The 15,170-nt window shown below is 42.1% G+C and overlaps 1 pseudogene; it reads right to left on the reverse strand.

Moving 5' to 3' along the window:
- Positions 1 to 3,832: 3,832 nt before the first annotated feature.
- The window catches only part of LOC147430098 (uncharacterized), a 50,123-nt pseudogene continuing 38,785 nt past the window's right edge, over positions 3,833 to 15,170 (reverse strand).

Raw genomic sequence — 15,170 nt, forward strand, 5'->3', positions numbered from 1 at the left:
GAAGTCTTGGCCTTTATCCAACAATTTGATGCCGCGTTCGGAGATGAGGGCTTCACGGAGTCCTCTAAGGTACACCGTGTATCTATGTACTTTCAAAAGTCTGCCAGACAATGGTGGTCTAGCCTACGGGCCAACAGTGAAGCTCCACAAACATGGAAAGCTTTAACAGCTTCCAAGCAATTTGTGGCCATCGATGCCAAAGACAAAGTACTCACCAAATGGCGAAGCTTAAATCTCTCTGTCTATGAGTCCATCCACAAATATGTAGACAAGTTTTGGGACCTACAACTCAAAGCCACTGTCTTCAAAAAGTTGCATTTTGGAGAGCAAAAGTAGCAATTTTGTGCAGACTCAACCGAAGAAATGGCGGAGTATGTCAACTCCCAAAGGCCACGTACCATATCGGCGGCAATACATCATACTATGATGGCCTCTTGAATCAATTTTCAAACAAGGGCTAAGAGGAATTCTAAGCCCCCTGAAAACAAGGGTTCCAATGAGCCTAAGGGAAAGGACAATGTCCAAAAGTCTCCTAAGGGCAATTCCAACAAATCTAAGGAGAAGGGAGTTTACAAAGGCAAAAATAAACTCTCTCTTGAAGAGCTTGAGTGTTATCTCAAGGATAATTGGTGTTTAAAGTGCGGCGAACAAGGGCATGTGTACCGCGCTTGTCCCCAAAAGAACAACCGCCATGATCCTCTTAGAACTACCTTGGTCGGAATCCAAGCTCACCAAACTCACCACAAAGGATCTCCTCTATGCCATGCTTGGGGAAAGGTAAGAGAACATGATGCTTTTCTTCTCTTTGACCCTGATTCTATTCATAATTTTATATCTATAGAGTTGGCCACCAAGCTAAGCATACAAACCTACGAGATGGGAGATGTCCTACCCACAAACGGTGCTTTCAAGGGGCAAGAAGCTTCAATCACTCCCTTAATCGGGAAATTGAGGCTCCATGTCCAAAGCATGTGGACAAAGAGGACTTCTTTATCTCTCCTCTCAAGCATGAGGATGTAATCCTAGGGACACCATGGTTTGATCGCATGGTTGCCAATGTAAATTCCTTGAAAGGAGAATCTCCTTTAAGTTCAGGGAAAAAGATATGTATATAGATGCTAAGGAAATGGGTAATACTATACCCATTGTACATACTCAAGCTTTCAACAAGTCAATAAAGAGCTCTATTTCCCGTGTACATGATTTTTGTGAAAGATTCTCAAAATGAACCTAATGTTTTAGCAAAAGAAAATACACAACCAAAAGGAATTAGAGTTATCCAATATTCTCAAGGGGTTTCAAGATGTCTTTATTGACGACATCCCTTGTGAGCTACCTCCTAAATGAGGCAATGATGACCATGCAATTGAACTTCTTCCAGGAAGTTCACCACCTAACAAACCTCCTTATAGAGTTTCTCAAGCTCAACAAGAGGAGATTATGCGGCAAATGCATGAGTTAGTTGACAAGGGCAAGGTTAGGCCTAGCTCATCACCATTTTGTTCTCCTATGCTACTAGTGCAAAAGAAAGACGGCACATATCGTATGTGTGTCGACTATGGAGCACTAAATAGGATCACTATCAAAAATAGGTTTCCCGTTCCACGAGTAGAAGACCTATTTGATAAGCTACAAGGGTCCACCTCTTCAGTAGGATTGACATAAAATGTGGCTATCATCAAATAAGGATAGTTGATCAAAACATTGTAAAGACAGCATTTCGCAATATGTTTGGTCTTTATGAATGCATTGTCATGCCTTTTGGCTTGACCAATGCACCAGCCACATTCAACCGCTTGATGGAGAAGTATTCAAGCCTCACCAAACCTTTACTGGAGTGTTCTTTGATGATATCATCATCTACTCTAATTCATTAGATGAACACAAGCGACACCTCCAAGTAATATTTCAAGTTCTAAGAGAGAATAAACTTTATGTTAATCAAAAGAAAAGTGAATTTTTCTTACAAGAGATTCAGTATTTAGGTCATATTATCTCTCAAGATGGCATCCAAATGGATCCATCAAAGTTAGAGGTAGTAAAAAGATGGCCTAAACCAAGGACTCTTCATGAGTTAAGAAGCTATATAAGTATGTGCACATACTATAGATGCTTCATCGAAAAGTTTTCACTAATAGCAGGACCATTACATGACCTAACAAAGAAAAACGTTAGGTACACATGGTCTGCCAAAGAGAACAATGCTTTCAAAAATCTTATTTCTCAACCTATGCTTACACTACCGGATCTCTCAAAGCCATTTGAAGTCCAATGAGATGCTTGTGGTGATTGCCTTGGAGATGTTTTGCTTCAAGAAGGACACGCCATAGGCTATGAAGTTGAAGGCTCGACCCTGTTGAGAAAACTATAGGCATATATAAAAAAGAACTCCTTGCAGTTCTATATGCCTTAGACTCATGGAAGCACTATTTATTGAGGACTCCTTTCATTCTACGAACAGATCACCAAAGCCTTAAGTACTTCATGACGCAGACCAAGCTCTCCGACAAACAAATGAGGTGGGTAAATTTTCTTTCGCAATTTCATTTTCATATTGCTCACATTACTGGCAAGCATAATCAAGTAGCTGATGCACTCTCAAGACGACAGAGAGTGAATGCGGTTTACATAGCAACTCACAACGATCTATCTTCAATGATAGATGAGTATGCTATTGATCCCGATTTTAGAGATGTGATTTCAACCCTTGCATTAGGGAAGAAAGAAGAACCATTTACTTTACAAGATGGTTATCTTCTCTACGGCAATAGACTGTGTTACTAACTCACTACGTGAGAAAGTAATGTATGAATCACATGCTCCAACTTATGCGGGGCATAAAAGGATTCAGTCTACTTTAAAGGGAATTGAAACATATTTCTATTGGCCTACCATGAAAGTGAACATACAAGAGTATGTTTCTAAATGTGTGGTATGCCAAAAGACAAAATTTGATAGAGGGAAGCGACTTGGATTGCTTCAACCCTTGCCAATCCCTAATTCACCATGGGAGAGCATATCCATGGATTTTATCTTTGGATTGCCTAAATCTATCCATGGGAATACGGGAATATGGACGATAGTAGACCCCGGGGATTCACTCTATATATAAAACGGGACACCACCTGCAAGCGGACAAGTTTAATAGAACCCTTATAGACGACTTGTATTAAGAAATATGACCCCCCTTTCTATGCTTATACGACAATTAATGAAGAAAACTATCATACCCCTATCTTACATATAAAATTTATTGTTTCTCATACACCTCAACAAAATGGCCTTACTGAGAGAAAATGTGGCATTCTAATCCTCGCAATTGTCCTCAAGGGGAATATGCAAAAGCCAGAACCTTCAGGTTCAAGCTGCAACATAGTGCACAGAGAAGAGGCCTCAGCAACATGGATTTGTGCATTGGGATATATTTCGATCATCCCTTATGTGGTTTGCATTGCATTGCACCCTACAAGGCTGCATTCAGCCCGTGCATTATCCCAAGAAGGGGGCTGCAAGATCAATCTACAACAAGTACATATTTGGATTCAACACTAGAGAGGTCTTAATCTTGGGTTGCAAGGCTCAGCTGCACTCTCACAATTTACGACAGCCATGAGGGCTATTATAGTTGTCTTGAGGACTCAACACATATCAATCATGAGGTCTCTTTTAGGTGCCTTCGAGCAGGGCTTTTGGAACGCGCCCTCTCACCTCTTCGTTGCGTTGAGATTATTGCCTACAATGGACTGTGGCGGGGCCTTTTGAGCTGTTTGTGGAGGCTACGAGCTCGGGGGATGTCATGCTCAGTCTTCTCATTAATCTTGATCTAGTGACCTCATGCCTTATGCAAATGACGAGGAGCTAGCTCACCGGTAGGCTTGGGAGTGAGTAGCTTGTGTGTAGAGGGCATTGCACTTGGCGTCAGAGCATGGGCATACTGATGCGATGCGGGTGATCATGTCGGATTTGTTGAAGCAAGCAGCCTGGGCCGAGGATAAGCTCTTGGACCCTGCTAATCATGCTGCAAAAGAAGGCATTTATAGGGAGAAGTGGGCCGAGGACAAGTTGCTATTGGATTTTGATGCTCAGAAAAAGGAACGCATTTAGAGGGAGAAGTGGTATTTCCATGGAATTAGAGCCACAGATTCAGCCCTTCACCTGGCTGTGAGAGATGGCCACTTGGTCATGGTGGAAGAGATTGTGTGGGCTTGGTAGAGTGGGCAAAGCAGTGGGGTTGTGACATGGTAAAGTAGTCTGAAGCCAGTGCTATTCAACTTCCTACTTTGCATTTGACGGCCCATCTGGCATGGAAGCTTGAGAAAACCTTCCTTTGATTTCACAAGAAACCCACATTTCCCATAGATGTCAACCAAAGTGCTGCCCACATAATGGTTTGCTTGCAACATTGCTACTCGTTCAACCTCCCTATGTATCTCTTGACCCTTATTCGAACAACGAACATAAGTGGTAACATCAAGGCTCAAACAAATTCCTTAAACTCATCAACCCAAGGAAGAAAGAATGCCAACTTCCACACAAATTTTGAGACTAGAACAAAGGTTTGAACATTTTAAAGCCCTTAAAGTTCCAAAAGACATGCCTATGATTAGCGTCTTTACTGTAAACTATGACATGCAAAAGAGATAGATCAGTTTCACTTGACTACCCATTCTCACGAGATTGGCAATTGACCTAGTTGGGGTTTCAATCGTCAAGTATTTTAATGCCCTTTGGCAAAGTTCCTCAACCCAGACAATGAATAAAGAGCTCTAAGAGAGAGGAAGCTCTATAAGTATATATAGACAATATTGCTCCTAAGTTTAAATATTGTATATAAACCAAAAAACAAGACTCGGTGGGAAAAATCAAACCATACGACATGTGATTTATAAGTAGATAGACAAACTTTTCAACAATGCTTCATACATTGCACATGACTGCACGACTCAAATTCTACAAATTCCATTCTGCAGGCTATATTTACATTTACGTAATTGCGGAAGACTAAAAGGCTCGCTGAAACATTCAACGAGCTCATATTGTGGCAGTACAATTCGCGACATAGCAATGTCCTTGAGGCTCTTGTTAAGTTGATGCACATACAAACAAGAGAGTCTACACATCGAGCAAACTGTAGCCTGCAAATATGAAAAACAAGCAAGTTTGGTACTGCCCCTGCACAAGGAACCAAGTGTCATGTGCAAATCCTGATGAGTAAAAATTAATCAGCAGGGATGGTGAAACAAAAGCTAGCATACCAATGTAGATTCTCAAGTAACACAATGTCCCAAAGTTCTATCAAGCTAATCTTCCTACATAAACAGCCACTCCCATTACCTAGCTAGCCCACATGATGACAACCTGAAGTACCAAAAAACCATGGAGAAAAAAGTGAAAAAAGGTCCAAACAAGCACCAACCTGTAGATCTGAAGTAGTGGAGCCCTCAAAACGTATTGCAACTACTTGTCCCTGTATGTGAGACTCCATTTTTCTAAATCTAGATGCCTGCAATTCTTGCAGCTATCCTTGGATGGAAACCAAAAGCAAAACAAAGACGTTAGACAAAATCTACAGCATACACGCACCTCTACAAATCCTGACTGCTATAAAAGATATCGAGTAGAACACCTGTAAATACTAGGCCAACCATCTGCCCCGCATTTGCATCCACAACAGAAATGCACCTGCTTCGACAACAAAAGAATGAAGACAAGATAGGGTGCCTCAAGGGTGAACACACACTATCGATTCACTGAAGCCTGTGGGACCAGGCATCATGGGGGTAGGCTTTACCCATAGCTCCGCTCAAGCCACGCTTTAATATATTAAAAGCTACTCTCATTGTAACAGAAAGGAACTCGACCTATAACGTCTCTTATTTTAAGTAGTGAGGCATGAGGTTCAGCCCTTGCCCATGGAGATTTCCCATCTGAGGCTATGGCCAAGTTCAGATGAGCCCAACAGCAAAGCAAGATCCTCTCACCTGCCTCCGTGCTGCTATTCACAAGAAGCAAAGGCATAACTTCATTTTAAAGTTGCAGATGATGTAGCTTCCATGAGTTGTTTGGGCAATGGGAAGGGGTCCCATAGCAAGGCTCGAGAAACATTTTTTGTGGACCCGGCTTTGGAACCTTTTCACACGCATATGAGCAGGTTTAACTCTAAATTTGAGAGGGATAATCACACTAAAACTCTCATATTATAACTGAAAATTCCATAATTTGAACCGGCTTGAGAACCTTCTTGCCCAAAATTTGAACCGGCCATTTTTCATTGTGAAAAGGATTTGGATAAAGCGAACCTATCTTTTCTCGAGCATTGTCCCATAGATAACAAAGTCCCACCCATAAGGGATTAGTGGTCCACTTTACAAGGCGCTGGTTTAGACTAGGCGGCGGAAGACGACTCGCTTTTCATATGCCGCCTAAAGCCTCGCTCACAAGAGGTGGAGGCAGGAAGATGAAGATTATTTTCGCACAATTTGTCGTCCAATGATTTGTGGCCTGTTGGTAGAGCTCTACGCGCACAACCTCAAAAGATGAGCTTTCCAAGTGCAAGATCCGCACGTGCCTCTGAAAAGTGAGCGGCAATGCCTTTCTTTCCGGGGGGGCTCACCAATGTTTGTGTGGGTCCAAAAACTCACAATTTCCTTTTGGGCCAATAGGCAACCGCCACACTCGAGCCATGCCCCTTTTCATTTGTCTTCCGTCGGGTCGTTTGAACCTGCACGAGGTCGATTGGGTTTGTGAACTAGGAGTAAAATGTGCACGTCATGGCTATTATTGCGGCTATTGTGAGTTGCATGTCAACTGAATGTGAACTCAATAGACATTATGAAAAGTGTTTCATGGGTGAATTGAGTGTTCATGTCCATTGCAACTTTTGTGAGTGTATGTGATGCCCGTGTGGACTAAATGTGGACTCGCTCGACATTGTGAGCTATGTGTTCATGAGTGAACTAAGAGCCTACTCCCACCCGGTAGTTGGAGGGATTATAGGGTTTTGTCTTCTCATGCGCCGACTGCTCTCTCATGCAGTCACACTTCCATGCGCAAATTGTAAGAATATCGACTACAGATTACAAAACCAGCAAGGGAATGTTTTGTGTATACAAAATTAGGACACCTTGAAGAACACGTCATACAAATAAGAACTATGTAACATAAAACCAAGTGTGTGCTAGAAGATGGTGGGTCAAAAGTGTTTCATGTGAGAACAAGGCAGAATAGCTCGGATTTGATTTGGAGATCAACCTGAATTTGATCGGGCTTCAATCACATCGACCCAGAATGGAGCCAATACAACCAAATTAGCTCCACTTATGCATATTTACAGGTTTTGAAAATCAAGAATGCTTGACAACTTGATGTTATAATTTAGAAAGTTGGACTTTTGCGCTTTGAAACTAGTGCTTGCATTGTGGGTGCTGAGATTGGGGGGCTGGTCGGGTCCAATTTGGGCTCATACTTGACAGGTTAGGGATATGTTATGGGCATTTGGGTATATGATATTTAGACGGCATTTGTGTATGTTCGGGATGAGGTTTTTTCTCAGAGTCTTGCTTTGGCACACGGGTTTTGGGTCTTTGGACTTCTGTAGCAAAGCCTTTGGAAGTTTTGAAAATTTGGCTTCAGGCCTTTGTGCACTATAAGGGTGTCGAAAATGACGACATTGGTGGAATTTGCTTGACGATTGGCCACTAAAATGGGCTTTTTGCCACAAATAGGGCACCGAATAATAGGTTTGATCAAGTAATTGGGATTTGGGACCAATGAATGACCATCCATCATATAAAGAGAGGGATGGAGTCTTGGGAAGGATGAAGGATGGCTAGGCTCTTGGGAAGCTCTCTCGTCGAGAGTGAAGAACCTACTTTGTTTTGGTGTTTGCTTTGTCACTCTTTTCTCTCTCTCTTGGAGAAGATAAGAAGAATAACTGAAATCTCTTACACTTTTTTAGTGTTGCGGTGCTCTCCCTAAGAGGTAAGGAGTCTTGCTTGTGTGCAATGTGAGGAGCCTGAAAGAATTATTGCTCGTGTTTAGGGGATCTTTGATGTAACCAAGGCCTGGGGAAGAGTTTGAGTAGTTTTGGGTCCCGCTGTAGCTTCAAAATCAATACACATTATTACTCAAAAAACATGGTAATAAAGTTGTGTTAGGTTCTCCATGTAAATTTGCAAATATAAAAACTCTTTATAGCTTTCATCTCTCAACAATGAGCTATATCACAAAACAAGAAATTGATAGAAAGCAATGTTAGTTCTTGCATGTATCTTTATAACTATTGACTCACAAGTTCGAGGGCACTATTTTGGGAAGCCATGATATTGAAACACAAAAACTTCCTTTCATTTCCCCCTTTTCTCACTCCCCCCCCCCCCCCCTTCCCCGCTCAGAAAAAAAAAATTGATACCCCCCTTCCTTATTTTTTAGCTTGGGAGATAAATTATTGGGGGCCTGTCCCTAACTTATATGATTATGTAACTTGTAAAAAAAACCCCCTCCCCTGTACTTACGTGGTGCGGTAAGTTTTCCATGGTGAATCGCTCGAGTAGTAGACAGGTTCAGTAAACAAGCTCATTTTATACCTGTCAAAAAGACTATCAAAGCCCATCAACAAATGGCAACCCTCTTCATTTCACAAATCTTCAAGTACCATGGCTTGCCAATGTCCATAGTGTCGGATAGAGATCCTAGAATGACCAGTAACTTCTGGAAGGTCTCTTTGAGAATTTATGAACAAGGCAAAACTTCTCTTCGGCCTATCACCCACAAACGGATGGCCAAAGTGAAATAGCTAACCTAACAATTCTCGATCTACTAAAAGCCTATGTAACGGAAGTAGATCAAAGATCCCAATGGGAAAAGTACTTACCCTTAGTGGAGTATGCCTACAATAACACTATACATACTTCCACGATAAAAGCACCTTTTAAGTTAATTGAGGGAAGATAAAAAAGTCCCTTGCTACTTAAGGTACACGGGAAGATCTTCGTTTTGCAGATGAGTATAGCCGATACCTACAAGAATCTTTCCAAAACATTAAGGATGTTATCTCTATCTCACAGCAAGGGCAAAAGGTTGTTGCTGACAAGCACAAAAGAGCCCAAGCCTTTAAAGAAAATGATTGGGTCTTACTCAAATTCCCCCAAGGCTCGATTAAGGCACACGACGGGCAGTAATCCTACGGGACACCAAAAGTACTATGCTAAGTTAGGAAAAAGGTACTATGGTCCCTTCCAGATTCTTAGGCCAATCAATGAGATGGCCTATCAACTCAAGTTGCCCAACCATTGGCTCATACACAATGCTTTCCATGCGAGCCTACTAAAGCCTTACAAAGGAGAGCCACCTCGAGAACCAACTATTGAAGACCCATCGGAGATCGAGGACCAAGAAGAGGTGCTGCAGCCCGAGTCCATTCTCCGACATGAAGACAAGGTGCTAAGAGGCGGTAAGACTATCCCACGATATCTTATTACGTTTAAGAATTATTCTTTTGAAGATGCTAGATGGATGCAAGGCATACAATTAAAGGATAACCTAAACCTTGTCAATGCTTATCATGCTTCCCAAGAGTAAGCAAATGTACAAATGTAAAAAATGAACAAAGTTTTTGTCTTATAAGACTCTCTTTTTATTTATTGTGCACAAAAATGAAGTAGTAGGCATGCTTGGATCAAGTTTGCGGAGATGACATCTCCCGAACACCAAGTAGACCTTGTCACTCTACTATGGAAGATTGATAGGACTAATGTGAAGACATGCTTGCGGCAGCCTCAGGCTCTCAAGCGTCAAATGGACTAGTCATCTATTCTGGAACGATGTTGTAGGGTAACATAGGGATCCTCTACCCGCCAAGAAAAGGACTAATGAATATGCTTTATCTTCTCTACCCCATAGTCGAGGACGACTATGATTTCAAGAGAGAGGTAATGTCATAATAATCAATATCTAATTCTCCTAAATGATTTTCTCATGTTAAACTGATCATTTAATATGTGGAAGTACCAGTGGAGAAAAATCTAGAATATTGGTGAAGCTAGCAGACCGGCCACAATAGGGATCCAAGTGAGGGAAAATAGGGATCCAAAGGGGGGGCCATCTGTAAAAGAGCCATGTGCAACAATGGCCTTAAAAGACCCTAAGGTTTAGCCCATTAAGACTTCCAAAATGCTAAGGTTCCAAAATTCAAAGGTTGTGTCCAAAGGTCAAACTTGGGGGGAATGGGATGCTTTGTGTGTGTCAAAAGTCTTTAGCAATCTCTACATAGGAGGGGGCGATCCTTGCCAATAGGGGATGAGAGAGAAACTCTCTCTCTCACACACACACACACACACACAAGCTCCCTTTACACAAAAAGAATGAGGGACACATGTCAGCTCCCTAGCCGAGATGCCCACAAGGTGTACTCAAATCCTATTGGATGGCCTTGGAGGTGGACCAATGAGAATTAGGCTAGAGTAAATCTAGTTTAATTAATTTAAAAATACTTAATAAAAGAACCAATAGGAATTAAGCTCTCTAGAAGACTATTGGACCGTATCCCAAGGGGACCAATGAGCATTCAACAGCCCAATGGCTTGCCTGATTCCTATTGGCCAGGAGGCAAAGGGGTCCAATGAGAGTTTAGTTGAATTATTAAACTACCTAAAGCTCTCACAAAAGGGGAAAGGGGGACACATCTCAGAAGGCTATCACTTATGCTGCTTAATTGTCATTGGCTAAGCCTGGGGAGGTCCAATAGGATGCTAGCATGAGTAATTAGCAAGGGGGGTCGACCAAGAGAGAGAGAGGGGGCTGATTTTTGCAAGGCATTATTGACACACGCACTCACACTAGCTCATGTGTGAAGTAAAGAATATTCTCTCTCCTTTTCAAGCTTTAATGGAAAGCTTATCACCTACTCCAAGCTTGGAGAAGGAAGGCCTACACCAACCACTCTTGGCTTTGTGATGCAAATCCAACCAAGAGCCAAGCTTCAATGCATGCTCATCTCGTTTACCATGCTAATTACTAAGCTAAGCTATGCTAATATGAGTGATAATGTGAGGAGATGTACATCTTTCTCGTAAGAATACTCATTTTTCCTCTCAATCTACTCTCATACCCCGCTAGCTCTCACCATCTTCGAAGGTGTGTGAGGTCTTGGGTCTGAGACCGTGAGGGAATTGATGTTGTGTTTGATAAGTGTTTTGCATAGTGCATGAAGTTTCCATCTTCATTGCACTAGCTATTTTTGAAGGAACACAAGCAATTGTATTGTAAAATGTCGCTCTTGATGGGAGAAACCATAATACAAAGCCTTTTGGAGGGGGGACTGGCTCCATGCAAATCCGATCCTTAACTGTTGTCAATTTCTTAATTTCTCTCTCTTTTGAAGTATTGTTCATGCTATCTAACTAGGTGTTATGCTTTTAGTTGCTTTCTCCACCCATGAACTCTTGTTATTATCATTGAGAATCTATTGTAATGAAATGCTCACTATGTTCATGCTATTTTCTACTACACACAAGTTACTAGGCCATTAAATGTTACAATGACATACCCAGGCAATCTCATCCAATTAGGAATATTCAGTAATTGGCACATCACAATGCAACACAAATGCTCACATATGCATTTTACAAGACATAGAAACATAAAGCCGCCGATGAACACTCCCCCCGCCAAATAACCATCCAGGTCTGGGCCATAGCTGTTAAACGACTCCCTCATCACTCCTCGTGCAAATAACCTGAAAAGTTCCGGGCCATCAGATCTAGAGGCCTTTTACAACCAAACGCCCCCCCAGACTGCGGCCTGCATCGTAATTTGGAGGTGTGAGAGTAACCACTGCTCAGACCTCTTAATACTCCCTCCGTAAATAACCATGTAGGTATGGGCCATGAGTAACAACAACAATACTCCCCCCGTAAATAACCACAAGGGTCCGGGACATGAGTAAAAACAACACTTTTCAATCATTCAATACTCCTCCCGCAAATAACCACAAGGGTCCGGGCCATGAGTATGAACAAGCAGTCTCAAACATCTTTTCTCACTACTCACCCGGGAGTAATATCACCAATCATTGAAACCAGTATTAAAACTAGAGTCAAACAATTCAAATCGGCACCAAAACAGGTTCAAAACTAATGCCATCCATTTTAAACAAATTCCAAACAGAATCACCAAACAAGATCAAACAAAACTCAAACTTAAAAAGCTATCTCGACATTAGTCGAGCTCTAAAAGTCGGCTGACTTTCCATCTTGAAACCTGCACCAAAAATTAGGGTTAGGTTCCTTCCATGAGGTCGTAGCCGAGCACGGCATGGTCCACCAGCTCTTGGACAGACATTGTTTATTTGGCGGCGATGGTAGTCCTGATAGCAATCACACCGAACCTCCAAGGTCATCTGCTCGTGAAGAGACATCTACTGAGAGATGTCAAGAAACTTCTAGTTACAATGTGCTAGGGTTTCCATGGCAAGTATTTTAGTATACCCCACTCTGCCAGAAGTTGCACTCCGAAGGAAGATGTCAGAAACCATACAACTTCGGGCAAAAGTTTTCTTGAAAGCTTGCCAAGTACTTGGAGTATGCTTCTTGGTAGCTGGAGACATCAACATCTGCATGGCATTGCTTTTGAGAAAAACAATGACTCGAAACAATATCGGATCCTTCTTTGCAAGTGATCTTAATGGCTTATGCCCTGTAAGACATGAGCGTTGAAGGGCGAAGATACCTCATAAAAATTTCCAAAAGGTCTATCTGTCCTTTTGTGGGATTGGTATTTCAGAAAAGCATACGCCTGATGCTATGATACCACTATCACAAGACGGGCACCATGTGCCAATAGAAAAGAACAGACTGAACAGAATTTTAACACTTCAATAAAAGCAGAACTGAGAGAGAGAGAGAGAGAGAGAGAGAGAGAGAGACGACATGCGACACAGAGTGGTGGAATTCCACCCCAGAGAGTATTGGTCCCAAACCTTGGTGCCCCTTTTGGTATTTATTTATATTCCATCAACACAGTACAAGCCGGTACTCCAAAATCTGCACCTGCTCTAGGAAGCATGCCAGAGAATGAGCCCTAACCTCATATTTAAAGGCCCTAGGCCCCAAAAGCAGTTACAGTAATAAGCCTTTAAAACTCAAAAGCTTCTGATCCAAAAAGCAATACCAAAAGCTGTCAACGTAATTTATGGAAATCCGTACATCTTGCCATGTCATCAGCCAATGAAAAACACAAAAATACGTACAGCCTGGCACATCATCATGCTAGTGTAATTTTGGAAATATGCCATTTCATCAGTTTTTTTGCGTGTGTCTGGATCCTGCTTTATTTTCTTCCTTTATGTCACTTGGGACCCCATCGAACGGGGTCCCCATAAGTTGGTAGGACTTCTTCTGTTACTTATTCTTCTTAGGGTCTAGGCCTCTCGACCACATCTATAAGTTGGCTCCATTCTTTAGGCTTTGACACGTCAGCAATTTGTTACAGGATCACGTCATGTCATCGACTACTGTTCAAAGCATACAAAGAATACATTATGTTAGAATCTAAAAGTACAAATAGGCGTAACTACCAAACCTAAAGGGCAATGCAAAAACACTTACAAAATCGACCTTAAATGATGTCCACCCGCCGCTCCCCAAGTGGTGCGAGCTCCCTGCCTCTACTCGCCCTTTGACTACCTCCTTTTGTTGCTTCCACTTGTCAGGATTCTCGCGCGCTGCTCGCTTCACATTCTTCCAATCTTCTTTGGCCAACCAATCTGGTCTATTCCACACATGATTTATTGCTTTTTGCACTTCAGAACGCTTGTGCTTGCACTATTCACGCATGTTACCATATACATGTGGTAGTGATGTTTGTGAACACACTAGGACCGGCGGGGTATTTTTTCCCTCTTTAGGAGGTTTTCCCCCCCGAGCATTGTATATACGCCCATCACTCTAGGGCTATCTATCTTTCCATTGCATACTAAATAACACACTCTCTATTGTGTGCCTTGAGCTTCCTTTGTCTTCTCCAAGCTGTGTGCGTTAATCTGCAACCCTAATTCCAACAATTGGTATCATAGCAGGTTGCATCCTCCCGGGCTCACACGCCTGCTCACTTTCTCTTATTTTAGTGAGCTTTGGCAAGCATTCGCAGGTCGACAAATATTTCTTGCACATGCTATTTTGTCATTTTGTGCAAAATTTCTGTCAGTGCCGTTTTCTGCATAACAGGTGCCTCATAGTCTTCTACGGTTTGTGCTATATAGCACGTGTTGTTCCCACTCCGTTTCTCCTATTTTTGGATAGCTTTCACATCAGGTACAGCATTTACCATGGCTGACAACAACACAAATGTGTTCAAGATGTTTGTTGTTGAGGACATGTTGGATGGGGACAACTACCCTATGTGGGCTTATATGATGCAACATGTTCTTGTGTCAAAGGGTGTCTAGAACATTGTGCAAGGCATTGATGTATGTCCTAGTTCTGAGGATGTAGGCGATGTTGAGGATGTTGCAGGTCTTGCTGCAAGGATTGCTGCTATTAGAGTTTTTTGCCTACGTTGGGATGTAAAGGATGCGAGGGCTCATGCATTGATTGCGTTGTCTGTGAAGCGCACCATTGTTCCTCACATACGTTCAACAAAATTTTCAAAATAGGCTTGGGATATTCTAGCAAGACTTTATGCAAGCCGCAATGAGGCTAAAATTGCTTTGCTGCGTCAAGAGGTGGAGTCGAAGATTATGCATGAGGAAGATGATATGGACACTTTCCTTGCTGGTGTCAAGAATATCAATGAGCAACGTATTTCTACAGGTGAAGTCATTTTAGACAGTTCCCTTGTGCAGACTGTTCTTGATGCCTTACCAAATTCCTACCAGACTTTTGTTAGTACTTGGAGATTGATGACCCAAGGAAATCCTGAAGTTGTCAAGTTTGATGCATTATGCACATCGCTGTTGCAAGAGTCACTTTCCAAAAAAAACAGAACTAGGCAGCGTGCAGTTGAACATGCTTTTATTGCTTCTCAAAGAAAGGGTGGTAACAGCAATGCGGCCACTTCTTATGGTTCTGCTGCGAGTGACAAAACTTATGTTCCTAATGCTTCTGCTGATAGCAATTCGTCTAGAAATTCTGGTGATAAGGGCAAAAAGAAGATGCGTTGCCATTATTGTAAAG

The sequence above is a fragment of the Adiantum capillus-veneris genome, chromosome 22, assembly GCF_014529385.1.
Source record: "Adiantum capillus-veneris isolate H3 chromosome 22, ASM1452938v2, whole genome shotgun sequence".
Lineage (NCBI taxonomy): Eukaryota > Viridiplantae > Streptophyta > Polypodiopsida > Polypodiales > Pteridaceae > Adiantum > Adiantum capillus-veneris.